The following is an 11,786-nucleotide window of genomic DNA, read 5'->3' as shown; positions in this document are numbered from 1 at the left end:
AATCTGAACAAGAGAGGAATACACATGTTGGCCTCTAGCCACCACGAACTCACATGCATTTATGTCCACCCCCAACCCACCCCCATTCATTGTGTTTACATTGTTAGTAGTACTTTTCACTAAGAGATATTTTCCTTTGTGTAAATGAATTCTCTTTGGTCTTTCTGGTCAGCTTTATTTTTCTACATGTCATCCAACCCAAATTTCTTTGCCAAGTGTCTAAATCTTCTCTCAGGATGTTCATAAATGTCCAGTTTTCTATAAAATTTTCCATCCCCAAAGCCACCTGCCGACCCATTTCAACCTGACCTAGTTTCTTTCTGGGCTTCGGTCCAACTTTTGTGCAGGGATGTCCTTGTAATAATCATGTTTCTCTCTTCTGCCTGTGGAGTTCCTGTTCCCAGTATCATCTGCCCCATTCCATGGTCTTCCTTATCTTCTAGGGAAGAGCACATTCTTTTTCAGATTTGTGAGAAAGGACTCAGGGGCATTCTTTTGAGGCAGTCTACTACTCAGTAAGCTTGAATCCTAATGTCTGACTTAATGTGTGAATGGCTACAGAATTTTTAACTGGAAGATGGCTACCAGTGCTTTTAGGTATTTGGTGAGTATTTGGAATGCTGTTTAGAAATATGAGCTTATTCTGACTTTGGGACTTTTGCATAGAGCTCAGTTTTGCTCTGAAAACTTAGGAGTCTTTTCGTGAAGATGAGACTCAGTGTGAAGGTAAATTTAAACATAAATCTGAGCAAACTTTGGATTTCTTCAATTTAGAAACCCTTATCCTTCACTGTGAGAAAAATCTCCTCTTAACTTCCAATTTCACTTACAATGAGTTTATTTTGTGATTTATTCTGATCTGATACCATTTTTCCATTTGTAGTTTACTGGAGTGAGCGTTTTAGAGACATTAGATTCTATTGGAAGTTGAATCCAGTCTGCTTTCTTTATCACAAAATTGTAATTCAGTAACATTTTTTTCTTCAATGATTTTTTTGAGGATAAATAATTCAAGTATAATTTGGTAAACATCATATATACTTAGATTATAGTTTTACGTTAGAATTTCCTCCAAGGAATAAAATCTGAGGTGAGAATTTGAATGACTTATTAAAGATGGGATTTTTTAAAAGGAACTAATGAGGCAGTAACTAGAATGGAGGGCAAGGAAGGTCTAGAGCTTGACTTAGAGAATGACGGCAAGCTCGTAAAAGAGACATGAGCACAACGAAGGCAAACAGAGGGGTCATGGTGTTTATCATTAATTGCAGATTCTATTTCTTTAAAAGAATAAACTTTAATGAGAATTTGGAACATAGGGAAGATTTTGTTTTCCTCACTTAACTACGCTAAGTCACTTTTAACTGACTACTGTGAAATCTGAAATTTTACTTCTTGCTGATAGGGAGGAAGACAAGTCTTGAATTCTACCACAGATCAGAGGCAAGCAATGAGATAGACCCTGAGAGACAAAGTTTGCTAGGACCCTAGACACAGCCCACTCTAGGAAAAGTCCTGAGAGAAGTCTTGGGGGAGCCAGAAAAGAATGAGAGAGTGGGGGCATGGCAGTGCTACCAGCCACACTTGTATACCGCTTTGATTTGCTTGGGAGAGGAGGAGGGGTGGACAGAGGTTTTAACCCCTTTTCTTCAAATAAGAGTGAACCCCTCTGAGAGGCGGTTAAGCTACAGATGATAAGATGGTGGCAGGGACATGTGGGCCTTTGATTATGTCCCTGAGCACAATTTTTAGTCAGTAAAATGACTGTGAGTCTGCTTGATTAACCTGTGGATAAAGTTACCTTATTTTTTTTCCATTACTCCCATGAAAAACAGTGTGGTTCCACTGATCGCTAACATTATGTCTGAGCGAACAGGCATGTTCTGTTACATATATATAGTTATCTCATGAGGAAAGGTAAAGGAAGAAGGGACAAAGGAAGGGGATGGGGAGGAAAGAAAGTAAACCAGCGAAAGCTTACTTTACAGAGCATCTGCTATGACACAAGACTTTATTGATCTTGATTTTTAACAAATAAATTCTGGTACCAGTGCAAAGTAGCCATTTCTCTGAGTGAGATCATTTTTCTTCTGCCAAATCAAGGCCTTGTAGAAAGTTGTGTTGTAAGTATGAGAGGAGCTTCAGGCTTCTGGGTTCCTTCCATTTCCAAGATAAGGTCCTGCTCAAGAGGACTTTCTTCTACATCCTCCTTCTGGGACCTGATGGTCACAGAAACTGTGTGTGTGTGTGTGTGTGTGTGTGTGTGTGTGTGTGTGTGAACAGGCATCCATGTAGTGTGTTTGTTTACATATGTGCATGTATGTGTGGTATGTGTGCAGGTGTACATATATAGTATATTTACATGTGTTTATGTGTATTTGTATACATATGATATTGTAGATTTGGTTTATTGCTTATATTATGTTAATTTGTTTCCCAGAATTACATGGAATTTGTAGGTTGATGTCATTATGCAGGTGAAGGCAGGTACAGGATAGAATGAGGTCTGTCATTGGACGAGAAGGAAAGATGGGCAGGAGAAAAGTTTTAGAGGAGGAGGAGACTGGAGCAAGAGGAGAGCAGCTGAGGGAACATGACAGCAGATGTTAAGATTTCTGCACATCTACAGGTTGTTATGACTATTCTTAAGGGATGAATGTGTACAGGATTTGTGTGTCTAGATGAACAAACTATAACTTATCTCGGTGGGCAAGTATATCTCATCAATTAGATCAGAGCTTATTTTGCTGTGTCTTCTTTCTGGTGGTGATTTAATTGAATTCAAAATAGTGTGTGGTGGCAGGACACTGGGCCCGCCACAGAATTAGGATGTGTATGTCTGGCATGGTAGCAACCTGCCTTGGGAACTGGATGGGTAGACAGATTGTTGTCAGGCTCAGAGAGTAGCCATTGGCAGTGTGATATGGGATGGAGCCTAGCAGGTGAGATGCTATGTTGACTGTGATGAAACTATCCTACAGATGCCATGTGTCCCTACAGTGCTAGCACTAGTTCGGGATAAAAAGAAACCTTATTTAGTTTTAGTGCTACAGGGATTCACAGGTTTGCATGTAAGATGCTAAGGGTTCCTGCCCTCAGTTGGCTTTGATTGGTAAATAAAGTTGCTGGGTAGGGAGACAGAGGTGGGACTTTTAACATTCCTCAGCAAGAAATGAAGTAGAGAGAGAAAGAAGGTTTGCCTTGCCAGGAAAGAGATAAGATCCAGGCTTGAAAGCAACAGAAGAAAAAGTATACCAATCATGTAAGAGTTGGGGAAGGTGGCTCTGGGGGCCTCCCATTGGGTCTAGGGTAGCAAAGATTAAATATGGATTTTAGTAAGTAGTAACTCAGGAGTATTGGAGGGGAGTTGCTAGTAATGTGGAAGTTTGGGAATGGCCCAGCCATTGAACTGATTAAGGCATATTAAATATAGTGTGTGTGTGTGTGTGTGTGTGTGTGTGTGTGTGTGTGTGTGTATGTGTGTGTGTTTCATTTGAAAATCCAGAGCATTGGGGGTACTGAGGATCTCATGCTGCTCTACCTTTGGGGGAGATTAGAGTGGTTTAATCAACTACAAGTACGATGTGGTTTCTAAAACACCAAAACAACCAAAAGGACATCATTAGGGCAATATCAAGAGGAATCCCTACAGGTACTGCTGGAGAACCAGAAGTGATTGCCTAAATAGTGAAGTTTCTTTTTCTCAAATCATTACATATGAATACTTACATTTAAATTAGTTTTATCATTAAACCAATCCATGTTTTTATCATTTACTGTAGCCATGGAGTAGAAATTATGCTTCCTCTTCATCATTATTTTTCTCCTTCAAAATATTGATATTTATCTCAACATTTAAGTTACTAAATTGGTAAGAACATATCAATGGCTGGAATGGTTTTCTCTCTTCTATACCCATATGCTCACCCACTGAAGCTTCCATTGGTTAGTGAACTTGTGAAGAAGTCAAGGAAAGTGTTCTGACAAAAGTGGGAACCACATGGAATTTTCATTCAGTTCAGGATTTTCTGTTTTGTGAGCAGGGGGAATGTGGAAGTGGGTTGAACTGAACCACCTTGATTTTTCACAGCTCTATTGATTTGCCTTTGAGCAGCAATTATGCAGCAGTCACCTCACTCCATCCCTTTCAAATGATCCAGTCTTCTTGACAGATTCCCCTTGCAAACAAACTAGCCCAGGACCTTCCAAGATATAGAGAATCCATGTGATGGATGTAGTGCCTGGGATAGGCAGGCTGGCACATAGTTTACCATCAATTAGCAGGTCCTCAAATGGATGTCTTTATTCTTTTCAAGTTCTGTATACTATTGATGGGCAGAGTTGCCTGTTTTTATCATGTCTATCCAAAATCCAGTCTCAGATGACCACAGATATCTTTACTTATTGTATAGAAGATATTAGTGACTTCAAGCATAGAAAACTTTGTTTTTATCCTACTGTGTCTGTTTAGAAATGAATAGTTCAAGGTGGTTGAAGGTTCTCTGTTCTGAGATTGAAAGACCTCCGGAGAGGACCTTTCCCTCAGGAGGAGACCCCAAGCGCCCAATGACCGAGCCGAGTCCACTCGGATGCAATCAGCAAGAGGGTTTATTGGAAAACACAGGTACCTGCGGGCACACAGTCTCTTCAGAGGACTTGCGCGCCCAGCAGCTCCAGCATGGGGCTTTTATAGGGTTTGGGGAAGCAGAAGCGGGCGTACAGAAGCAGATGCGTAGTTACGGGGATTGGTGGATTTAAACGAGGCATATAGACATGTTCACATGTGATTGGTTATTTCACATGATGAGGTAATAAATAAGGTATAGCTACACACATTGGCAGGTTTGAATCATATTCGAATGAGGTTGTAACATGGTAAAAGAGTACGTGCGGGCTGGGACGTCCTGAATGTCGGGGGTTGGGGGTTTATCCCTTCCTGCCAGATCCGGTACTCCTAGTCTGTTCTGTATTCCTTTCCTTTTATGGTCTGTTAGTTTTAACGGTGACTCGGCCCTAGGTATCTGGGCGTGCCTGGGCTCGTTCAAGCCTGTTGCAGCTCTGATTTAAGACTCATGGGGTGGGTCTTTCAAGATCATCCTGGGACTAAGCATTCTCTCACTGAATTAAGTCAACCTCAAAGCTTTTTGTATTGTTCTTCCATCCTGAAGGTTCAGGTGTAGCTGGTGGGGCTGAGATCTTGAGGAAATGGTGTGGAGAACTGTGGTGCATCCTTTCATTCATAAGCCTTAGGTGAGCCTTTAGTTAAGATTGACAACCAACTGCAAAGGAGGCTAAAATAGTATTGACCAGACCAGTTAGGCAACTGGTATCATTGGGTTTTGTACACAGCTAGAAGTTTGGGCCCTACATATTTATAATACATTTGTCTTTCTACCAAATGGACCTTTCTTGGGTGCTAGGCAACATTTCTATAAATGACAGGGTTCATCATAAGTCAGCCACCTGCTTAATGAAGGCACTCTCTACAGACTCAATCTTTTACTTCAGATAGTGGAATCTGTTTCAAGTACAGCCTTGGCATGCACACAAGTGCCCAGATGTATGTGGAAGAGCCCCTGGGGCAATCTCATGTAAAATATTTCATTTCAGAGCAAGAGACTTTTTTCCCAGACAGGAATGTGTACAGAGGACAGGAGCAGGTCCACAATGAGATAGAAATTCAGCATGGGGGCATGAGAAGGACCAATAGAGACTGAAAGTGAAAACCGAATTCACAAAGAATGCTCCTTTAGAAAACTAAAGGCAAAAATAGTGGTCAGGTGTGCTTGACTCACTTAGGTACACTACGGACTTAATGACATGAGGGAGATCACTAAGGAAGTAAAGAGTAGTTGCTAAAGGCTCTCTTGTAAAAAGAAATTACCAAATGGAAGGTAGACCACTTGAGGAACTGAAGTCAACACCTTTTTGCAAGACTTAACTCCTGCAGTATCAATCAAATCTAGTGCAATAGGGAAGACAATGGACTCCAAAGAGAGAGCAGGATGTGCCAATGGGCAGTCACTGGAAGACATTTGACAGAAGGTTGCTCAGTGTGGCCTGGCCTTCTGTGTTTGGTAGTTTTCTCTTGGAGCTGGGTTCCTACATACCTGTAGATAAGATAAGGAACCCTATCTTGATAATTATTGTTCCAACTTTCAAGTCTTTGGAAAAGACATTTCTGAGTTATAACAAAGGCAAGATACTGAGAGGCAATGAACAGTTCAAAAGGCAGAAAATCAACACACAATTAAATGTTTTCTAATGTAAATGGCCTAAGGGAGGGTTGTAAGAGTCCACAGACAGGAGGAAAGCTGCCTATACTTTAATTGAGCAGACAGTCTATGAAGAGTGCTTTGTGTCTCACAGGCTGGTCTGCTGCTTCCTCCCAGCAATGCCTATTCTCATGGCCAAGGAACCACAGCTGCTAGCCTATGGAGATGTCTCTGGTACACTTTACAGAGCATTGTCCAGTCTCCAGCAATCACAGAGACCTTCACTTAAAACAGGTAAGATTTCTATTGATGTGACCCAAACCAACTTGGGACAGGTTGATTTCAGGTTACAACTCTCAGGTCACAGAACATCTGTGAAGGAAGTCAGATCAGAAACTCAAGGCAGGACAGAAGAAGAAGCCAGAGAGGAGAGCGACTTACTGGCATGCTCCCCACAGTTTGCTCAACCTGCTTTCTTATAGTACCCAGGACTACCAGCCCAAGGTGGTACCATCCAGAGTGGGCTGGGCCTTCTCACATCAGTTATTATTGAAGTAAATGTCCTGCAGAATCTCACAGGCCAATCTAGTGGGCCATTTTCAATTGGGAATATTTCCTTTTCCCAACTGACTTTAACTTGTGTCAAGTAGGCAGGACACATACCTTCTAATGTTTTAACTAAGGTAATCTTTACCTTAAAAAACAGTTGTTGACAGGGAAACTACGAATGCATCTAGTTAGCAAACTAAGCCCAAGTCTTCAGCTTCAAATACTTAAGGGACAAGAAACATTGCTGCTTCTTCAGCAGTGCCGCCTTTGGACGGATAGGGGTATTAGATGCTGGGAGATGAACACACACTGTTCATGATACACTCTAACACAAGTATCCATTCTTGTTTTTCCATGGGGAGTTCACAAAACTGGCTCAATTTTATTTTTAATTAAGAATATACAATTCATTAATATTTTCACTTTTATTCAGTTGGCCAACATACATGAAAACACTACTCCCCCCTTCAGGCCACCTTACTCTGGCACAGTTCCCATATCATCAAATCTACCTTGTTTCAAATTGAGAAAGAGGGGGTAGTCCTCTTGTTCGAAACAGACATCATGAAGTTTGCTTATTTACCCAGATTTTCTATTTACCAGCTAAGAAAAAAAGTTTTTTAATAATTGAAAATAAATTTTCCACCCACTGAAATTATTTTTGTCTTGTGAAACAGAAGTCTCTTACTTCCATGAGATAGTTGGATAGATCAGTGACATAAAATGAAAAAAAAATCACAAGGATAGGCAAGAGTCCATAAAAAAGTCTTTTGATTCTAAATGAAGGAACTGAGCGAGGTGTTCTTCTGTGTGAATGAGCCTAGTAGGTAATTGCAAAGTCAGCTTTCTGGTTGTTCCCGTGTAACTGGACACTTAAGGAGACGTTCCAGTGCAGCAGGCAAGTGCCAGGCATGCAGAACTTGAGCAGGGAGCAAAAGCTTTCCACTTCCTGGTGGGACGATGGACTCATCAGGGCTTAGATTCAGACTAGACTAGTCCAAAACAGCTACAGTCTAGTGTGCAGAAATGACAGCTGAACAAAGCTCACGGCTTAGGAAGTAGGGCTTTGTAATTGTAGAGTTAAAGATGGGATGTTTACTGGAGCAAAGATGTTTCTTATGGACCCCGTGCTAGGTTTCACAGTTGAAGGAGAGAGGGAAATCACTGACCTTAAGCCAGGTCTCTTAGGGACGCACAATCCTTTACCAGTCAGTTGGGTTGGCACCTGATGGACTCCTCTGTGTAGAGCTGAGCCTTGCCCAAGATACACAAACTGATGGTGAGTGAGGTAATTTCCAAGCCCCAGTAGAGGTCCACCTAGTGAGGTCATCCCTGAACCAAAGAGCAGAACGGCCTAAAAATGCATCCTTGAAGCGTTCATCTCAGCATATTCTTTCAGCATTTTGTGTATAGGTTAAAGACATCTTCGTTTTCCATTTTCTCTTAAGCACTTTCTGCAGTTTTGGTTTATAGCAGGACTTTAGACAAGTTAATGCAGACATAATCTAGGGTGATACCGAGAAAGACTGAGCCTCGGGTTAAATTCCTGAACTCATGTGGAGAATTAGTCAGAGATTAGTGAAAGAAAATCAGCAAAGAAGTCATGGGCCAGTCTGTAACCACTGGTGGAAAGGCAGTGGCTTAGAAATTCTACTGAGATCCCATGAGGTCCTCAAATATGGAAATCCAGTCTTCGTAAAGGCCTCAAAGAAAGCCAGTTTGCTGGGAATACATGGAAGGTTGTGGGGAGCAACATTGAAATAAAAATCTAAGGAGGGTACAGAAAAAAAGTGTGAGAAAGGAGCGGGGCAAGACACACGGAGAAAATGATCGACCAGGGACCGAGTCTGAGAGAGGATAAATCTGCCCCGTGGGTGGAGATTAGGGCAGAGTTAAGGGTGGAGAGTGCTTGCCTGCTCGACTCATGACGTTTTGGCATTCCTCTGAGCTCTGTTCACGACTCCTATTCAGTTGCTAAGCTTCAGTCCATTCCTCTTCCTCCTCACCACGCCCTTTCTCCTTATGGACCCCAGGAAATGAAATCATTTCCTAGCTGCGGTACCAAAATTTTTCAAAGGCAGAGAGACAAACAATTCTCCCTTGCTCAATCAAGTCTATGTTTGATCCCCGTGCAAGATTTGCAGCAGGAAATTATTTTAACTGCTTTGGCTCCTGGCAGATCACTTGCGCTGCACCTGCGCAGGAGCTCTGTGGATTCTCAAATGAAAGACATGCATGCCAGCTAATTTTGATATGCCTCAACTACCTCAGTGGCTGAGCACTTCTAAACCTCCCTGCAGCTAGCACATACCGCTCTGGTGTTCCTGAGTTAAAAATCTTTTAAAATCTGTATTTCATCTCTGCTACCCGAGACCCAGTGGGGGAGTGGCCCCTAGGGCCACTCCTGGATTCTTACATGTTGGCGGCCGTTAAGTTTCATCTTTCTGCTTCCTTGTCATGGTGATTCTTCTCCTTCTCCCCTCTCTCTAAGTCCATTGATGGCACAATCTAAAAGTCTCGCCCCATCTTCCTGCCCAGTCATTGACTCTAAGGCTTGTCTTTATTACCATTCGAAGTCATTCCATCCCTCAGGTCTGGAAGCATAGCCTTGGGAGCTGAATTAAGACAAAGCATTAGAACCAATTACCAACAGGGACTTGATAAGTTTATGGTGAGAAGAATAACAAACTGCCTTACTGTTTAACACACTGTACTTCCATATGAAAGAGGGAGCTGGATCATTTTCATCAAGAATGTCAAATTTGCCAGGGGTCATTTAGCTGGTCACCACCCCAGGCCTTTTGGGGCAAGGACAGGCTAGTCTACCCACCTACAGGAAGCCTCCTGTCATTACTTGAGGTGTCCTGCATGCAGTCTGAGTCCTTGGCAAATTTCTAGCCTGCAGTGAACCCAGAGGAAGCTGAACCAGCAACTGATCAGTTAACTGAATATCATTTTTCCCTCTTAGCTGCTACAGGGCTGTTTATGCATTAGGTCCCTGGGGAATTTGCCTTTCTCTTCAGTAACAGCAGGACTGACATCTTTCTTCTGGGGGCTCTTGCTGCTTGCTTGTTCTGCTAGTGCCTGATTATTCTTTCCTTAAGGTGCCTGGCAAGTGACTGGAGTTCCCTCCCTTCCCAGGAGTTACAGTGAGGCCTTCTACTTTATATCCATATCATGAGCTATGGAATTTTCCTGTCACAGTATGGAAGCTAAAGACACAGTTTGGGCTCAGGGTTTGTATCTGAGAACTGCCATTGAAAGTTATTAAATAAAGAACACTAAATTAGTAAACCTGACTGAGTCTCTTACTTGTCAAAGATAATATGGAAATTTAATTGGTCTGGTTTTGGCATTTTATGACGATTTTACCTACAAAATAACTGTCTGAGGTGGGCATGGTTGTTCTAATTGGTGGATCTGTCGTAGCAGAGGCAGGGGATCTACATGAAAATAGAAAGCAAGTGAGTGGATACGTGCATAGTATAGCACCTCATGTCTTCAGAAGAGGCAGAGGGCCAAGTTAGGCATTTGAGGTAAGGTCTCCAACCACTGGGCAATCCTGCTGGAACCCACACTGTGCCTAAGTTCTGATCTACTTCCTCATTACCTAAGCCAGGCCCCTACAGTTGTCTTGAAAAATCTGTTTCCTGCCTGGATTTTGCCAGAGCCATTTCAGGGATAGGGTGGAGCTGACCAACTCTGTGCTGTGTGACTGTTGACTCTGAACACTGCAGGGTGAGCTATGTCATTGCTGCACTCCTGAGTCCTGCAAGTGTAAGTTCAAGACTGACTATATAACCTGGAAGGCCCCATGCAAAATGGAACCGCAGATCTTCTTGATCTAAAAATATAAGCTTCAGGACAGAGGTAACAGAGTTAAGTCATGCCAAACACCCTCCCGCATGCTATATTGCCTGGTGAAGATGAACTTCGGTTTAGCCCATCCAGTTGAAATAGTTCACTTTCTTCCTTACAGCAATTTTCTGAGCAGCATGATTTAGGTTGAAAGACCTGGTATGAAACAAAATGCCAAAGATCCTTCTTAACTTGTCTGATTCTGCAATATATTGGTTGCTTTCTTGCCTATGTGACAGAAGCAACTTAATGACAGATTGCAAGGTAGTCTGTCACTGTGAGGGAGACAGGGTGGCTGAGAGGTTCTATCTGTGGTGGTCATGGTTGTGGGCAGATTGTTTTTAGACTGGAAAGCCAGGAAAAAAGAATTTCAGTGAAAGCAAAGAGAATCCATAATCCCCAAAGCCCCAATCTCATGACAGAGCCATGCCTCACAGCCTCCCCAAATGGTGCCAAAAATTGGGGATCAAAGAAGTAGGAGCTCTAAACACACGAGAATTAGACCATCAGTGGAGTGCAGGCCTCCTTCAGGGACAAATTGTTTGACTGGAATGTATTGAAGAGTGAACCAAACACAAAAGTGAAGATAAATCTGCAGTTAGAAGAGAGAAAGAGAAAGAGAGAGAGAGAGAGAGAGAGAGAGAGAGAGAGAGAGAGAGAGAGAGGTGGTTGAACCGGAGGAGCCCTGTATTTGGAGAAGCCAAATTATGGGCAGGTCTTGCATTACATTATGCACTCCATTGAGTTCTGAGCAAGCAATCCAGTATATATGGAGTATATATGGAGTCTGTGAGAATAAGGAAGGGCTTAAAGTTAGAGAAGCTGTACCCTGAGTTAGCTGCTTTTCATATCTGTGATAAAATGTCTGTCAAGAAATTATTTAAGGAATAAAAGCCTTATTTATACTCCCAGGTAAGGATGATACTGTGTATCAAAATAGGCTAAATTAGGCACAACCAGACTTAATATTTCAGCCATTGTGTGGGTACACACTTTTAATCCTAGTACTTGGGAAGTTAAGGTAGACCAATCACTGTGACTTCAGGGCCAGGGTTGTCTACATAACGATTTCTAGGCCAGGTGGAACTACATAGTGAGACCCGATCTCTAAAACTATATCTATTTGAAATGCTTTAATTGCACATTTATACTTAAAAATAATAC

At 42.2% G+C, this 11,786-nt stretch overlaps 1 long non-coding RNA gene across 1 annotated transcript; it reads left to right on the top strand.

The window, feature by feature from the left end:
* The first annotated feature begins 374 nt into the window (after window positions 1-374).
* On the top strand, window positions 375-10,058 carry LOC102553498 (uncharacterized). The gene is made up of 3 exons (XR_015627044.1): window positions 375-604; window positions 6,370-6,509; window positions 9,869-10,058. It is a non-coding gene; the product is annotated as an uncharacterized LOC102553498 (long non-coding RNA).
* Window positions 10,059-11,786: the final 1,728 nt, after the last annotated feature.

The sequence above is a fragment of the Rattus norvegicus genome, chromosome 8, assembly GCF_021556685.1.
Source record: "Rattus norvegicus strain SHRSP/BbbUtx chromosome 8, alternate assembly SHRSP_T2T, whole genome shotgun sequence".
NCBI lineage: Eukaryota > Metazoa > Chordata > Mammalia > Rodentia > Muridae > Rattus > Rattus norvegicus.
The sequence above is the reverse complement of the archived record's forward strand: the minus strand, read 5'-3'. Positions and strand labels throughout refer to the sequence as shown.